Here is an 18,821-nt window from a genome sequence, read left to right on the forward strand (position 1 = left end):
CATCAATCACAGCTCTTGCTGTGGCTAGGAAGGGTCTTCCAAGGATGATGGATTCATCCTCATCCTTCCCAGTGTCTAGGATTATGAAATCAGCAGGGATGTAAAGGCCTTCAACCTTTACTAGCACGTCCTCTACTAGTCCATAAGCCTGTTTTCTTGAGTTGTCTGCCATCTCTAATGAGAATTTGGCAGCTTGTACCTCAAAGATTCCCAGTTTCTCCATTACAGAGAGTGACATTAAGTTTATTCCTGACCCTAGGTCACACAGAGCCTTCTCAAAGGTCATGGTGCCTATGTTACAGGGAATTAGGAATTTACCAGGATCCTGTTTCTTTTGAGGTAGAGTTTGCTGAACCAAGGCATTTAGTTCCTTGGTGAGCAAGGGAGGTTCATCTTCCCAAGTCTCATTACTAAATAATTTGGCATTCAGCTTCATGATTGCTCCTAAATATTGAGCAACTTGCTCTTCAGCAATGTCTTCATCTTCTTCAGAAGATGAATAGTCATCAGAGCTCATGAATGGTAAAAGGAGGTTCAATGGAATCTCTATGGTCTCTAGATGAGCCTCAGATTCCTTTGGTTCCTCAAAGGAAAACTTCTTATTGGTCACTGAACGTCCCAGGAGGTCTTCCTCACTAGGATTCACGTCCTCCTCCTCCTCTCTGGGTTTGGCCACACCAAGTAAGGTAATGGCCTTGCACTCTCTTTTTGGATTCTCTTCTGTATTGCTTGGGAGAGTACTAGGAGGGGCTTCAGTGACTCTTTTACTCAGCTGGCCCACTTGTGCCTCCAAATTTCTAATAGAGGATCTTGTTTTATTCATGAAACTTAGAGTGGTCTTAGATAGGTCAGAGACTATATTTGCTAAGCTAGATAGATTCTACTCAGAATTCTCTGTCTGTTGCTGAGTGGATGATAGAAAAGGCTTGCTATTGCTAAACCTATTTCTTCCACCATTATTAAAGCCTTGTTGAGGCTTTTGTTGATCCTTCCATGAGAAATTTGGATGATTTCTCCATGAGGGATTATAGGTATTTCCATAGGGTTCCCTCATGTAATTCACCTCTGCTATTGCAGGATTCTCAGGATCATAAGCTTCTTCTTCAAAAGATGCCTCTTGAGTACTGTTTGATGCAGCTTGCAATCCATTCAGACTCTGAGAAATCATATTGACTTGCTGAGTCAATATTTTATTCTGAGCCAATATGGCATTCAGAGTATCAATTTCAAGAACTCCCTTCCTCTGAGGCGTCCCATTACTCACAGGATTCCTTTCAGAAGTGTACATAAACTGGTTATTTGCAACCAAGTCAATGAGTTCCTGAGCTTCTGCAGGCGTTTTCTTTAGGTGAATGGATCCACCTGCAGAATGCTCCAATGACATCTTTGATAATTCAGACAGACCATCATAGAATATATCCAGGATGGTCCATTCTGAAAGCATGTCAGAAGGACACTTTTTGGTCAGTTGCTTATATCTCTCCCAAGCTTCATAGAGAGATTCACCTTCTTTCTGTTTGAAGGTTTGAACATCCACTCTAAGCTTGCTAAGCTTTTGAGGAGGAAAGAACTTGGCTAAGAAAGCCGTGACCAGCTTATCCCAAGAGTTCAGGCTATCTTTAGGTTGAGAGTCCAACCATATTCTAGCTCTGTCTCTTACAGCAAATGGGAAAAGCATAAGCCTGTAAACCTCGAGATCAACCCCATTGGTCTTAACAGTATCACAGATTTGGAAGAATTCAGTTAAGAACTTAAAAGGATCTTCTGATCGAAGTCCATGAAACTTGCAGTTCTATTGCATCAGAGAAACTAATTGAGGCTTTAGCTCAAAATTGTTTGCTCCAATGGCAGGGATTGAGATACTTCTTCCATGTAAATTGGAATTTGGTACAGTAAAGTCACCAAGCATCTTCCTTGCATTGTTATTATTTTCGGCCATGTCTTCTTCTTTTTCGAAAAATTCGGTCAGATTTTCTCCAGAGAATTGTACTTTAGCTTCCCTTAGCTTCCTCTTCAGAGTCCTTTCAGGTTCAGGATCGGCTTCAACAAGAATGTTCTTATCCTTGTTCCTGCTCATATGAAAAAGAAGAAAACAGAAAAGAAAAGGAATCCTCTATGTCACAGTATAGAGATTCCTTTATGTGAGTAGAAGAAGAAAAGAAATTTGAACATAGAAAGAGGGAGAGGGTTCGAATTTTTAAGAAGAAGAGAAGTGTTAGTAGATAAATAAATAATTAGGAGGAGGTGAGAAAGAAGAATTTTCGAAAATAATTGAAAAGAAAAGAAAAATATTTTTGTTTTTATTTTGAATTTTGGTTAGAATTCAAAAATTTTAAAAAGAAAATTGAAGTTAAATTAAATTAAAATTTAAAATAATTAGTTAATTAAAAAGGAATTTTGAAAAAGAGGAAGGTGATTTCGAAAATTAGAGAGAGAATTAGTTAGGTAGTTTTGAAAAAGATATGATTGAAATAGTAAACTTTTAAAAATAAACCAAAAAGTCAAGTAGTTAATTGAAAAAAGATTTGAAAATCAAATTTGAAAGGGTGAGAAGTTAGAAAAAATTTTGAAATTGATTTTGAAAAGGATGTGATTGAAATTTATTTTGAAAAAGATTTGAAAAAGAAATTTAAAAAGATTTGATTTTGAAAATTAAAGTTGATTACTTGACTAACAAGAAATAAAAAGATATGATTTTAAAATTTAAAGATTGAACCTTTCTTACTAGGCTAGTAACAAACTTAAAATTTTTGAATCAATCACATTAATTGTTAGCATTAATTTCGAAAATATGAAATAGAAATAAGAAAAAGATTTTGAAAATAAATTTTGAAAACATTAAAAGAAAAATGAAAAAGATTTTGAAAAATTTTAAAAAGGAATTTGAAAATATTAAAAGGAAATTGAAAAAGATTTGATTTTGAAAAAAATTTGAAAACATAGAATTTTAAAATTGAAAATTTGACTTGACTCATAAGAAACAACTAAATTTTAAAAAGTTTTGAAAAAGTCAACTCAATTTTTCGAAAATTTATGAGAGAAAAAGGGAAAGATATATTTTTTTTATGTTTTGAATTTTTAATGATGAAAGAGAAAAACAATAAAAAGACAAAACATGAAAATTATGAATCAAAACACATAATGCATACAAGAACACTTTGAATGTCAAGATGAACATCAAGAACACTTTGAATGTCAAGATGAACACCAAGAACTTATTTTTGAAAATTTTTAAGAAAAGAAAAACATGCAAGACACCAAACTTAGAAATTTTCAAACTTTAGACACTAACAAATTGAAAATGCATATGAAAAACAAGAAAAGACACAAAACATAAAAATGCAAAGATCAAACAAAGCAAATCATCAAGAACAACTTAAAGATCATGAAGAACATCATGCATGGGTTTTCGAAAATTTTAATGAAATTAACAAGATGCAATTGACACCTAACTTAAAATTGACACAAGACTCAAACAAGAAACATCAAATTTTTTGTTTTTATGGTTTTATTAAAAAATTTTTGGATTTTTTTTTCGAAAATTAATTGGAGAAGAAAAATAAGGATTTCAAAATTTTTAATGAGAATTCCAGGAATCATACAATGTTAGTCTAAAGCTTCGGTCCAGAAATTAGACATGGCTTACTAGCCAGCCAAGCTTTCAGTGAAAGCTCCGGTCCAAAACACTAGACATGGCCAATGGCCAGCCAAGCTTCAGCATACATAGTTCAAGCATGTGAAGAAGAAGCCTCAGTCCAAAAGAATTTAGATATGGCTGTACAGCCAGCCAGGCTTCAACATATCTCATGAAACTCTAGAATTCATTCTTAAAAATTCTGAAGAACATAGAATAATTAATTTTTTTTTGAAAATTTTTCGAAAATAAAAATAATAAAAACAAAAAGCTTAAAATTAAAATAAAATTACCTAATCTGAGCAACAAGATGAACTGTCTTTACAATATACTTATGTTACAGTGATTGTTTTTTAATTTTTAATATCAGGTAAACGAAACTCCAATGTTGCGGATGCCACTTGGTGTACGAAATCGTGAATGTTCATTCCTTGGTAACGGCGCTAAAGACTTAATACACACGTTCATAATCTTAATTCTTTGTCACAACTTCGCACAACTAACCAGCAAGTGCACTGGGTCATCCAAGTAATAAACCTTACGTGAGTAAGGGTCGATCCCACGGAGATTGTCAGCTTGAAGCAAGCTATGGTCACCTTGTAAATCTCAGTCAGGCGAATTCAAATGGTTATGGAGAATTGATAATTAAAATATAAAATAGGATAGAGATACTTATGTAATTCATTGGTGAGAATTTCAGATAAGCGTATAGAGATGCTTTTGTTCCTCCTGAACCTCTGCTTTCCTGCTGTCTTCATCCAATCACTCCTACTCCTTTCCATGGCAAGCTTTACGTAGGGCATCACCGTTGTCAATGGCTACTTCCCGTCCTCTCAGTGAAAATGGTCCAAAATGCGCTGTCACCGCACGGCTAATCATCTGTCGGTTCTCGATCATATTGGAATAGGATTCAGTAATCCTTTTGCGTCTGTCACTACGCCCAGCACTCACGAGTTTGAAGCTCGCCACAGCCATCCCTTCCCAGATCCTACTCGGAATGCCACAGACAAGGTTTAGACTTTCTGGATCTCAAGAATGGCCGCCAATAATTCTAGCCTATACCACGAAGACTCTAATCGTAGATCAGGAGGCTAAGAGATATGCATTCAAGCTTGTTTGCATGTAGAACGGAAGTGTTTGTCAGGCATGCGTTCATAAGTGAGAATGATGATGAGCGTCACATAATCATCACATTCATCATGTTCTTGTGTGCGAATGAATATCTTAGAGAAGAAATAGGCTCGAATTGAATAGAAAAACAATAGTACTTTGCATTAATTCATGAGGAACAGCAGAGCTCCACACCTTAATCTATGGTGTGTAGAAACTCTACCGTAGAAAATACGTAAGTGATAATGGTCCAGGCATGGCCGAATGGCCAGCCTCCCAAAGAGGGTTCAATCATCAAAACATGATCAAAAGATCCTCCGATCTAAATACAATAGTAAAAACTCCTATTTATACTAAACTAGTTACTAGGGTTAAGTAATTGATGCAAAAATCCACTTCCGGGCCCACTTGGTGTGTGTTTGGGCTGAGCGTTGAAGCTTTTACGTGTAGAGGTCTTCCTTGGAGTTAAACGCCAGTTTGTAACCTGTTTCTGGTGTTTAACTCTGCTTTGCAACCTGTTTTTGGCGTTTAACTCTAGAATAGGACAGGAAGCTGGCGTTGAATGCCAGTTTGTATCGTCTAAACTCGGGAAAAATATGGACTATTATATATTGCTGGAAAGCCCTGGATATCTACTTTCTAACGCAATTGAGAGCGAGCCATTTGGACTTCTGTAGCTCCAGAAAATCCACTTTGAGTGCAGGGAGGTCAGAATCTAACAGCATCTGTAGTCCTTCTTCAGCCTCTGAATCTGATTTTTGCTGAAGTCCCTCAATTTCAGCCAGAAATTACCTGAAATCATAGAAAAATACACAAACTTATGGTAAAGTCCAGAAATGTGATTTTTATTTAAAAACTAATAAAAATATATTAAAAACTAACTAAATCATACTAAAAACTATGTAAAAACACTGCCAAAAAGCGTATAAATTATCCGCTCATCACCAGTGCTGCATGACTCAAAGTCATGCTGTAGTCAAATAGCTGAAAAGAGACAAAGATTGGCTAATGTTAAATAAAATGTCCCTTGAGTTTCAGCTGACCTATTGGCTTCACATAAATTGTAACTAGTTTTACTATATATGTAGAAAAAATTCCATCAGTATCTAGGATCAACATCTTCAAACTGGATTTCTTCTTAATTCTCGAAACTATGATATGATCAAATATAAATGTATTTATATTTTTGCCTATATATAACAGATTTATGACACAGAACATATCAGCTAAAATAATGATACACGAAACAAAAAATAATTGCTAGAATTTGATCAAAAAAATTTGGGATCACGATTGGAAAGTCAAAATAACAAGTGAGATTTACACCCTCAAACTAACAAAAGAGATTTACACTGTTCGGAGTACCAGATAACCATCAACGAACAACATTCAACCCTGGAGACTACCAAGTTAACCCTTCAATCTAATCATTTGGTTGGTAAATCAACTGCACTTAGTAGCATTAAAAAAAACACCATTAACACAATTCTAATTGATCCACTGTATTCCATAATCACAATGGTACGAACTCCTTAACCCAAATACAACCACAATTAACTGCAACTAAACTAGAGCAATGTAAGCAAAACACATATTATTGAATTGAACATAATTATCATCCTAATAGACATAATACACTGTTGTCTGGTACACCAGGCTCCATTCACAGTTACCTTAAATTACTACAAATTAAAACTCCTCAATACCGACCAATGGCAAATACATTGCGACAGTTAATCAGAATAAATCATGCTTATAAAACCAAAAATTTGCAATGCACTAAATTCTGAAGACTAAATCTTCCAATTGGTCAACGTATCTTATGCATCAACGCGAACAATGCCATGTACGATCCTTGTTTGTTTCCACACGGCATTTCCGTCGGTAACGGATCTCGGACATCGTTCGGCACATGTGGTATGTCACATTTTTCATCCATGACATCATTATCGCATTCATAGTTTGTGAATGAATGTCCTTTGTCCTGCTGTGAGTCCTTCACCTGGTGATGACATGATTATCGCGAAACACAAACCATAATCATGCATAAAAGCATAATGGTCATTCATCACAAAGTGGTTAAAAGGAGTTTAACGCAACGCACCTGTTTTAAGGAGTAGAAGTTTTTATTGAAAAATCCATTCATGGATACGATGTCAATGGATTCACTACTTTCATGGAGGCTCCACTGTTTTATATATATATATATATATATATATATATATATATATATATATATATATATATATATATATTTAAAACAAGAAGAAGGAGATCTTCATTAATTTACCCAGTTCATGTGACGAAAATTACAGGTTTAGATTCACAAAAATTATCTCATCAAACGTGTTGTCGTTACCCGTCCGGTTCCTCATAGCCGTCGCCATAAATTTCCTTGATGAACCCTTTTTAAAAGGCTGTGCAAACAGAGAAATACATTCACATAGTTTCATGCTTTTGAAAGGGACACCCACCGAAGAAGATTTCCCCAGCATCAGCTTAGTTAGTGTAAATAAATCGTACCTTGGTCTTAGGTCATGAATGGTCTTCGAACTTAACTGAAAATGACCTCGAAGAATTAGCAAACCTTTCTGAATTAAAACCTGAGTCCTTGGCTAATGCATTGCCATCTGATCGCTTGCAAGGGTTACCTTGCACACTATGTTGCATCAGATCTAGACAGAGCTTATAGTAATGACCGTACTTGTGGCAATTAGAGCATGCTCTCTTCTTCCTCCAAGAAGACCTCTTGGAAGGGGCTCCTTTGCTTTTGACAACAAAGGGATCGTTGATGCCTTCCGCGTTAACATTAGGAGTTGACTTGCCTTGTTTGCGTGACTGCAAGCGGATAACTAACTTCACAAGTTCAGACTGGACTTCGTCAAAGTCTGCAAGGTCCTTGCAAGCAATATCACACAGCTTGTTGCAATTCGATGCCAATGCATCAACTCAAAACTTTAAGACCCTTTCGACGTCATCATTCACAGGCATTTCTGTGCTAATAAATTCGTTCTTTGCATTCTTTGTCCACCTTTTGTAGATCAACGAATCTGGAAACTCAAGGATATTTTCGAACTTCATGGCACAGAAAACGGGACTACAAGGAATACCACGTGATTTCAACAGCTTGCACGAGCACGGGAACAGATTCTTACTTCTATCGACTTCCACCTGTCGATCTTTGGCCTGGTCTCCGAGAGGAGTCACACTTAACTCTACCTTGTCCAAGGTTGTGCTTAGTACCTTGATATTCAAAGCCCCTGCCCTCTGAATCTCATTACAAATTTCCTTAAAAATGTTTCGATTAAAATAACATGATGCAGATCTTTCATATATCTCCAACGAGGTAATCATCACTGGCTCAGAGCACTGAGACTTAAAGTCAACTATTAATTCATTATTTCTATACTCCTTTAAGGCCTTATCCAAGTTATGCATGAAGTCAATGAGGGTGTTCTTGCGATTAACATAAAATCTGATGAGAGAATTTATACCTTCACATTGTGACGTCATCCTTATGTAACCGAAAAAATTATCCCGCAGGAAACAATAGGACCACATCGCACGAGTTTTGTACGTCTTTTCCAACCAGGTACTCCCAACAAGGTTGTGCTTATCCAAAATGGCTGCCCATCTCCGATCAAAGTCTCTGTGGTCGTTGTTGTCGTATATAAGACCCTTAAAATCGCGTAGGAAATTAGGATTCTTTATATTTTCACAAGCATTTCTCTGAAGATGCCATCCGCATAACCGATAGGTCACATTAGGAAGAACATTCTTGATTGCATCTCGCATGGCAAGGTCTCTGACGATTAGATTCTTGCTAGTAAAGAAATTCACAAATAAATTCCCGTTCTAAGTATAGTTTCTAAACCAATAGAAACCCAGTAAAATTTATAACCGAAGTATTCAAACCTTGGGCCGTCTCTCAAGGAATTGCAGGGAATTATGATTTATTATTGGTTATGAAAAAAGGTATATTTTTGGGTTTTTGAAATAGGGAACAGGAAAATAAACTGGCAATAATTAAAGTAAATTATCATGAAAACCATTGCAAGGTATAAGAACTGGAAATCCCATCCTAGTTATCCTTATCAGGTGTGATGAGAATTATATATTGCTCCCACTTAGTTAACCCTTACTAAATAAAGGAAAGTCAAGTGGACTAATTAATTTGATTCCTCAAGTCCTAGTCAACTCCTATGAAAAGACTAGCTTTAGAGGGATCCAAATCAATCAACAAATTCCAATTTTCAATCAACCGCTGAGTTTGATAACTCAAGTGTCACCAATCACTCAACCAAAGCAAAGGGGGAAAATCTAAATTAAATTGGAAGCATCAATAACATAAATAGAAGAAAAGCAATCATAATTCTGAAATACCTCAATTTTTATTAATTAAGAAAATCAATTTTAACATGAAGTTCATAAATCAATATTTGAGAAAATAAACAAACTAAAGTAATAGAAGAAATAAAAGTAGAAGAGAAATTAAATTAAAGGAACATTGAACCTGGAATTGAGAAAAGGAAGAAATCCTAATCCTAAATCCTAAGAGAGAGGAGAGAGCCTCTCTCTCTAGAGAACTACATCTAAAACCTAAAATTATATGTGAATGAAAGTTGTCTCAATGAATGGATCGATTCCCCCACTTTATAGCCTCTAATCTGTGTTTTCTGGGCCAAAAACTGGGTCAAAATAGCCCAGAAATCGCCCCCAGTGTTTTCTGTTATTTCTGCAGATCGCGTCAGTCACGCATGCGCGTCATTTGGCGAATTTCCTTGTCACGCGTACGCGTCAGGCACGCGCACGCATCATCTTGCAGAACTCTATTCCACGCGTACGTGTCAGGCACGCGCACGCGTCGCTGCAAATTTCTCCATTCCGCGCGCTCGCGTGAGCCATGTGTGTGTGTTGGTGCTCGCTGGTTATCTCCTTGGTTTCTTGTGTTTCTTCCATTTTTGCAAGCTTCATCTCCATTCTCTAAGCCATTCCTGCCCTATAAAGCCTGAAACACTTAACACATGGATCACGGTATCGAATGGTATAAAGGAGAATTAAAACGTACTAATTAAAGATCTCTAGGAAGCAAGTTTTCAACCATAGAACAAAACTAGGAAGGGATTGTAAAATCATGCAAATCATATGAATAAGTAGGTAAAGACTTGATGAAACCACTCAATTAAACACAAGATAAACCATAAAATAGTGGTTTATCAACCTCCCCACACTTAAACATTAGCATGTCCTCATGCTTAGCTCAAGGAGATTAAAAGACTAAATAAGGGAAAGTAAGACTCATGCAATGCAATGCAACCTATGAATGTAACTATATGCTAAAATGATTTTGCCTACTTGGTTTAAAAGTAAATAAGTTCTTCAAGACAAATATAAATCAAATATCACTAATTAAAATCATACAGTAAAAACAAGTAAACTTGTAAGAAGACAGCTCATGAAAGCAGGGAACATAGAATCAAGCATTGAACCCTCACTGATAGTATATGTGCACTCTAATCACTCAAGTGTATAGGGTAATCACTCTACTCTTCCCTAGTCATGCTTTCTAAATTTTGTTCTTCACCTAACCAATCAACAAGTATTTAATGTACCAACGCAAACATCATGAGGTCTTTTCAAGGTTGTAATGGGGCCAAGGTAAGGGTGAGGGTATATATATGGCTAAGTGAGCTATAAATTGAATCCTTGATCAACCTAAGCTTTCACCTATACATACTCTATATACTTTTAAATTCATGCCTAGCTACCCAAAGTTCCCACTTTTGCATTTCATACTCATGCATCAACCCTTCTTTTAATTTGTATTTATCACATATGCATTGATTTTTTCATTAACTTAACATTGGGGTAATTTTGTCCCCTTATTTATTTATTTATTTATTTATTTATTTATTTATTTATTTATTTATTTATTTATTTATTTAATTGAATATTTTTTATTTTTTATTTTTTGGAATAGGGAAAATTAAACATAACTTATCAATGCACGTGGATTTTTAATTTTTCTGGTTTCACATGAGTAGGTACCCAAATTCCCAATATTTTATCATGACACATTCCCTATTAACTCGTGTTCCCACAATTTTTCCACACTTAATTGACACACAATCTCTATCTTAAGCTAACCAAAGATTCAATTTGGGGTATTTAATTTGTTTTTCCGCTTAAAGCTAGTGATGTGGTAAAATATAGAACAAATGGGATAGAAAGGCTCAAAGTGGCTAACAAGGGTGACATAAAAGGGTAGGCTATTTGGGATAAGTGAGCTAATAACATAATGGCCTCATTCATATGCATGCATATAACACATTAAATATTGGACAAATAGGTTGGAACAAAATATAGATTACAATCATAGAGAAGAAAACACACAAGAATAATATATTATGGTTAAATAATGTAACCATGTAATTAAGCTCAAGTCTCACAGGTTGTGTGTTCTAGCTTTAAACCATGTTCCAATTTACAATCTTCAAACAGGTTTTAACACAAAAATTTTGATTTAAATTAGTGAAATTTTAAAATAGAGTCTTGAAAAGAAACATATTATTTTTTAACCAAATAGAACATGCATGCAAATACCTATTACTATGCGATCTATCATATCCTAACAAAAGAAAAATAACTAATTTATTGGTGTTAAGAAAGAGAAATTACCTCCGAAAGTCAGGTACTGACCGACCTCCCCACACTTAAAGCTTGGCACCGTCCTCGGTGCCATCAGTCAGGAATAGAGGGGGGCTGGTAGTAGCATTTCTACAATCGGGACCGTCATGGCTCCGTGTGCTGGTAAATAAAGTGGAGTCCGGGGTGTCTGGATCTTCTTTAGGTGGGTGGTTACCAACAAGCAGCTCCTTGAGGTATGTGAATCGGCACTTGTTACGGCGCTCTCTTTGCTTTCCCTGCCGGTCAAGTTGGTCTAACCTCTGAATTATCTGTAGGAGTAGCTGATTTGTTGAAGGTTCTTGTGATATGGAAAGAGGAGGGACATCTTTCGCTGGTTCTGTGCTCCGGTTGATAGTTGCTGCTGGAGGTCTGATGTACTTCCCGTTAGGGACGTACTGATCATCCCGTGGAATCATGGCCTTGGTATCCCCAACTCTGTAGAAAACTCTGGCTGCTGAGACTAGATCTGAAACCAAGGCAGAAAAAGGTAGGTTACCCGCAATTTGTATATGTCCCATAGCATTCCGGATGTGTCTTGGTAAGTTGAGAGGCTGGTCTGTAAGGATACACCAGAGTAGAACAGCCATATCTGCAGTGAAGGAGGACTCATGAGTGCTCAGAAAGACGTAATGGGACATAATCAGTGCCCATACTCAAGCCTCCACGGTGAGTGCTGAAGCCAATATGCCCTTAGGTCGGGATCGATGGTATCCATAGATCCATCTGCTGCCAGGTTGTGCTATAACTCTGAGAACGGTGTCCCAGTCAAATTGGTATGTCTGGCGCTTGAAAGAGGATTTTTGGTATGCGTCCAATCCTTCTGGAGCAGGGGAAAGATCTAAAGCTCGTTGAATGGCTTCTTCAGTTATGGGGACTTGCTTCTGACGGACATAGACAGACTGCATGGTTGGCATGTAAAAATTGGAGTAGAATTCGACTACCCATGAAAGATTAACCTGCCGTGGCTGTCTTTGTAAGAATCCCCATTGTCTTTGCTCAATAGGGCTCAACAAATTCAACAATGTGGGTCGGGAGGATGAGAAGGTGTTCATTGTCATAGTTTTGCTCAGCCAGGATGGGAAACATCTGCTCACAGTAGCGGTTAGTGAACCGCGCAGTGTCTTTTGCTGGAAAGGCTTTCTCTTTTTCATCAATCTTGATGATCCTCTTGACTCGCTTTGTTGATGGCTTTACTGCTGTTGAAGAAGGTTCCGCAGCTAGCGCTCTTTTTTTTCCTTTCCTTGCTAGTGGTTTGGGAGTAGCTTTCTTTTTACCCTTCTTGGTGGCCATCCTGAAAAGGGAAAAAGTAAGTAACATTTAAAGCTAAGGGTTAGAGCAAGGAAGAGGATGGTACAAGTGATAATCAATGCACGGTAAAGAAGGATGTCGTTAACACATGGTCACGACTACATGTGATAAGTTCATCAATGGAAATAGAACAAGTGCATGTTATGGCAAGTAAATGCAAGATATTTATTGGCATGCTGGCAAAGGCATGAGTAGAATAGATCAAGCATTAATTGCCCAATTTGATTATCAAGTGTTTCAAACTAACAATCTGTTTGTATTGACAATTATATTCAATTAATAATATATAAAAAGGGGTTTTGTGAAAAACAGGCATTAGAGTAGAAGAATAGAATAATTTAAAAATGCATAATATCATACGGGCTTTTTCACAAACACGTAGCATGCATGGTAGATATGTTATTGAAAGTTTTGAATTTGAACATGCAAGCAACCCTAAAATAATTTTCGATAATTGTCAAACAACTCCTTAATAATCCACAAGCAATTAGAAGAAAATAATCACCCAAATAAATTTCTAACACCAATTAAAAGGATATAAAAAGAAAAAGAAAGAAAAAGGAAACATAGATAATGAAATTAAAAGGAAAAAGAAGAAAACATAAATAAAAGTAATAATGGAAAAGTAAAAAGGGAAAGAAGAAAAGAATCTTGATGAAGAAGATGAAGAAGGAGGGAGAAAATAGTAGAAAGTAAGAGAGAATAAAGAAGAAAGAAGGAAGAAGAAAGAAATAAGAAGGAGGGAGAAGAATTAGGATTAGGGAAGAAAATATAGGAATTCTGGCGCTGATCTGGATAAACTGTGCGGCGCAGGCGACACGGACGCATGGAACACGCGTTCGCGTGGGTTGTGATATTTTCGAGTGACGCGTACGCGTGCGTGACGCGTACGCGTGACCTGAATTGTGCTATTGGCGCGAGAGCAGTCTCGCGTACGCACAACTCTCTGTTTCATATGCACATTGCCAAAAATTCAATCGACGCGTGCGCGTGAGGGACGCGCACGCGTGGATGGCCTGGAGGGAAAATGACGCGTGATAGTGAGATTTTGTTGTGTCGGTGGTTGTTGACAATCACAATAAGGGGTCACCACATCCATTAGATTGATATGCATTTGGAGGGGAATTATACCTATAAGAGACCGGAGGAGGTTATTGCCAAGAAGGGTGATCAATCCTTTGAGGTTCCCTCCATTCTTGATGCATATTGTCATTATAGTTCCCACTCCCTACAACATAATTTGAGCCAAACTCATAGCCAAAGGGGTGAGAATTCATAGTAACAAATAAAAGCAAAAGCTAACAAAAATAAGCAACAAAGTCCTAAAGCTAACAAAAACTAACAAATAAGCAAAAGGCAAACATATTCACAATATTCACAATAGCCAATAACATAACACCATTGCAACTCCCCGGCAACGGCGCCATTTTGATAGTGAGATTTTGTCGTGTCGGTCTAGAATTTCTCTCATAGAAATAAGAACTTCGTTGTAAGCATAGCTCCAAACCAACAAACAATTCTCACATCAAAAATTTGAGTTGTCACAAGCACAAACCCCAAATGAAAATTAACCGAAGTATTTGAACTCCGGGTCGTCTCACAAGGAATTGCAATGAAATGCTCAATTATTGGCTTTGAGGATGCAAGGGGTTTGATTTTATATTTTTGCAAGAAAAGTATATGGCAAGAAAAATTAAATGACAAGAAAGTAAAATGACAAAAACTAATGAAATAAAGGAAAAGTACTCTTGGCTAGACATAGGTAATTGAGATCGCTATCCTTGTCAACAAACCATACATTGATAATTATGAGGGACCAAGCTCATTAAGTCTACTTCCAAAAGCCTTAAGTACATAATATCTACTCCTAGACTTGAAGTACGTCAAATGGCTTTGATCACATCAACCCATAAGTCCCAACCTATCTACTAATTAGATTAGTAGTGGGTTAGTGTCAATGGGTATCAAATTGATCACCAAGGGTTCTCAAATCACCAAATCATTGAGACCCAATGACTCAAGGTCACTCAATTCCCTTAGCCTAGGCCAAGAGTCAAGAAAACTACTCAAAAACTAAAGAAAATATTCTATCAAACACCTAGTGTGCAATAAAAATAAACATCATAAAATGCAAGAATTAAAAGAAACCCACAACTAACATAAGCAAGAAATCAATAATAACAATCAAGATCAACATAAAAGAGACATGGAAACATAAAATTGCATTAAAAGAAATCAAGATCCAACATTTGTTCATCAACATAAGAGAGCAAAATAAGAAATTAACAAGTAAAACTAGAAGATCAAAGACAATAGAACACTAAAATATAATGAGAATTAAAATCAAAACAAGAATTGAAAGAGAAATTTGAGAGTGATTAACCTAACTTTACCCTAATTTCTATTCTAAATCTAGAAAGAGGAAAGAGCCTCTCTCTCTAGAATTCTACCCTAAAACATGATGAAAAATAAACTATGACTACTTGGTTCTTTATTCCCCCTTCAATACTTGGGTTCAATAGCATCATAAATGAGTTGGATTGGACCCAAAATGAGCTAGAAATCGCCCCCAACGAGTTGCCAAAAGTGGACCCACGCTGCTCCATCGGTGCGCACGCATACAGTGCACATGCGCGTCTCTAGACATCAGGAAACTATGACAAATTTTATATCATTTTGAAGTCCCAGATTTTAGCTTTCCAACGCAACTAGAACTGCCTCATTTGGACCTCTGTAGCTCAAGTTATGGTCGATTGAGTGCGAAGAGGTCAGGCTTGACAGCTTTGCGGTTCCTTCATTTCTTCATGAGTTCTCCCACTTTGCATGCTTTTCTCCTCACTTCTTCCATCCAATACTTGCCTTATGAACCTGAAATCACTCAACAAATATATCAAGGCATCGAATGGAATTAAAGTGGGTTAAATTTAGCTATTTTAAGGCCTAAAAAATATGTTTTCACACTTAAACACAAATCTAGGGATAATTACAAAACCATGCTATTTCATTAAATAAATGTGGGAAAAGGTGATAAAATCCCCCAAATTGAGCACAAGATAAACCAAAAAATTGGGGTTTATCAAATCTCCCCACACTTAAACCAAGCATGTCCTCATGCTAAAAATAAAGAAGGAAAAGAACAGGGGTATGAACATTTATTCTATGCGAATAAACTATATGCACCTATCTATATGAATGTAACTAAATGCAAAATGATTCTACCTACTTGGTTAAAAGTAAATCAATCTCCAAGAACATATATAAGCAAGTAGGGCAAAGGTCATATGACGACTCACAAACTCTACCAATTCAAATATCAAAATGAAGTTCAAATAGACTTGCAAGAAGAAAGCTCATGAAAGCCAGAAACAAGGAATTGAGCATCGAACCCTCACCGGAAGTGTATCCGCTCCAATCGCTCAAGTGTATAGGGTCGATTCACTCAATTCTCCTCTAATCATGCTTTCCAATATTTATTTTTCTTCTAACAATCAACAATTATTCAATGCATGCATACATCCATCATGAGGACTTATTCATAGGTTGTAATGGGGCTAGGGTAAAGGTAAGGATGCATATGGTCAAGTGAGCTTGAAATTTGTATCTTTGATTAGTCTAAGCTCTCACCTAACACATGTAACAACTAGGGGTGTGCATGGTTCAGTTTTTCCATAAACTGAACTGAAACTGCACTAAACCATTTTAAATGGTTTAGAAACTGAACCAAACTGTTTTGTCACATAAGAAACTGGTTTTAAACCAGTTTACAATACAGTGCACCAGTTTAAACCAGTTCATAAAAATAAAACCAGTTTTAATTAAAAAAACCAGTTTAAACTGTTCATAAGGTAAAACTAGTTTTAATATATAAAAAAAATAGTTTTTACATTATGTCTCCCTCCCTCTCTCTCTCCCCTCTCTCTCTCCCCCCCCCCTCTCTCTCTCTCTCTCTCTCCTTCTCTCCCTCTCTCCTATCTCCTTCTCCTCCTCCTCTCTCTCCCTTCTCTCTCTCTCTCTCTCTCTCTCTCTCTCTCTCTCCTTCTCTCTCTCTCTCTCCCTTTTCCTTCTTCGCTTTTCTCTCTCATTCCCCTATTCCTCTCTCTCTTCTCTCCCTCTCTCTCCTTCCTCTCTCTCTCTCTCTTTCTCCTTCTCTCTCCCCTCCTCTCTCTCTCTCCCTTTTTTCTCTCTCCTTCCCTTCTTTCTCCCCCTTCACTTTATTTCTCTCTCCCTTCTCTCTCTATCCTTCTCTCCCTCTCTCTCCACATGCTCTCTCTCTCCTTCCCCTCATCCTCTCTCTCCTGCTCCCCTCTCTTTCTCTCTCTCCCTTTTCTCTCTATCCTTCTCTCTCTCTCTCTCTCTCTCTCTCTCTCCTTCTCTCCATTTTCCCTCTCCGCTTCTCTCTCATTCCCCTATTCCTCTCTCTCTTCTCTCCCTCTTTCTTCTCTCCCTCTCTCTCCCTCCTCTCTCTCTCTCTCCTCTCTTTGTCTTCCTCTCTCTCTCTCCCATCTCTCCCTTTTTTCTCTCTCTCTTTCCCTTCTTTCTCCCATTCCTCTTTATTTCTCTCTATCATTCTCTCCCTCTCTTTCCCTATGCTCTCTCTCTCTCTCTCCTTCCCTTCTTCCTCTCTCTCTCCTTTTCTCTCCTTTTCTCTCCACATGCTCTCTCTCCTTCCCCTCTTCCTTCCTCTCTCTTTCTCATTTTTCTTCTCTCTATTTGTCTTTCTCTCTTTCTCTCCCCCTCATCTCTCTTCCTCTCTCTCTTTTTTCTCCTCATCTCTCCCCTTTCTATCTCTCTCCTTTTCTCCCAAAGTCTTTGCTTCTACTATAAGCCCCTTTATTCTCAAAACCTTTGTCACATATACCACCGCCACGTCTGTCATAAACACAAATACACTCTCTGTTCTCTCTTTCCTCTTGTCCTTCTCTCCCCTCTCTCTCTCCTTTTCCTCTCTTCCTTCCTCTATCTCATCATCTCTTTCTTTCCTCTCTCTCTCATCTTCCTTTCTCTCGCTTAGAGTGAAGAGGCAAAAAGAGAGAGAGAGAGAGAGAAGGAGGAGATAGAGGAGGAGAGAGTGAAAAAAAGAAGAGATGAAGAGAGAAAAAGAAAAGAGGAGAGATAAAGAGAGATGGGGAAAGAGAAGAGGGAGAGAGAGGAGAAGGGAGAGAGAGAAAGAAGGAAGGGGGAGAGAGAGGAGCGTGAGAGAGAAAGAGAGAAAAGAAAAAAAGGAGAGAGAGAGAGAGAGAGAGAGAAGGGAGAGGAGAGAGAGAGAGGAGGGATGGGAGAGAGAGAGAGAGAGAAAGAAGAGGGGAGAGAGAGAGAGAGAGAGAGAGAGAATGGAAGGGAGGGAGGAAGAGGGAGAGAGAGAGAAGATGGAAGGGAGGGAGAGAGAGTGGGAGAGGTGAGAGAGAGAGAAGGGGAGAGAGAGAGGAAGAGAGAAAGAGAGAGAGAGAGAAATGGAAAGGAGAGAGAAGGGGGAGAGGAGATAGAGAGAGAGAGATGGGAGAGAAAGAGAGGGGGAAGTAGAGAGAAGGGGAGAGAAGGAAAGGAGAGAGAGGGAAATGGGAGAGAAAGAGAGGGAGAAAGGAGAGAGAAGGAAAGAAAGGAAAGGGAGAGAGAGAAGGGGGAGAGGAAAAGGAGAGAGAAATGAGGGGAAGGAGAGAGAAATGAGGGAGAGAGGAGAGAGAAAGAGAGAGAGAGAGAGAGAGAGAGAAAGAGAGAGAGGACGGGGAGAAAGAGGGAAAGGAGAGAGAGAAGAGGGAGAGAAGGAGAGAGAGAGAGAGAGAGAGAAGGGAGAGATGAGGGGGAGAAAGAGGAGAGAGAGAGAGAGAAAAAGAGAGAGAAGGGAGGGATGGATAGAGAGAGAGAGAGAGGAAGGGGGAGAGAGAGAAAGAGTATGAAAAAACTAATTTTGGAGTTTGAATAAAACCAGTTTTAATTTGGTTTAAAACTAAACTGAACCATAAAAACTGGTTTTTTTAATAAACTGGTTTTCATAAAAACTATAGTTTCAGTTTAGTGTTTTATTTGAAAAAACTGGTTTATTTAAAACAGTTTCAGTTCAGTTTCAATTCAGTTCAGTGAAACC

General features: G+C 37.6%; 1 non-coding gene and 1 pseudogene across 1 annotated transcript; one reads left to right on the plus strand and one right to left on the minus strand.

The window, feature by feature from the left end:
• The first annotated feature begins 1,438 nt into the window (after positions 1-1,438).
• Positions 1,439-1,546, plus strand: LOC148564638 (small nucleolar RNA R71). Its single transcript, XR_015884990.1, has one exon. It is a non-coding gene; the product is annotated as a small nucleolar RNA R71 (small nucleolar RNA).
• Positions 1,547-7,243: 5,697 nt separating this feature from the next.
• The window catches only part of LOC107640582 (protein FAR1-RELATED SEQUENCE 5-like), a 28,825-nt pseudogene continuing 17,247 nt past the window's right edge, over positions 7,244-18,821 (minus strand).

The sequence above is a fragment of the Arachis ipaensis genome, chromosome B5, assembly GCF_059453495.1.
Source record: "Arachis ipaensis isolate K30076 ecotype BB chromosome B5, ASM5945349v1, whole genome shotgun sequence".
NCBI lineage: Eukaryota > Viridiplantae > Streptophyta > Magnoliopsida > Fabales > Fabaceae > Arachis > Arachis ipaensis.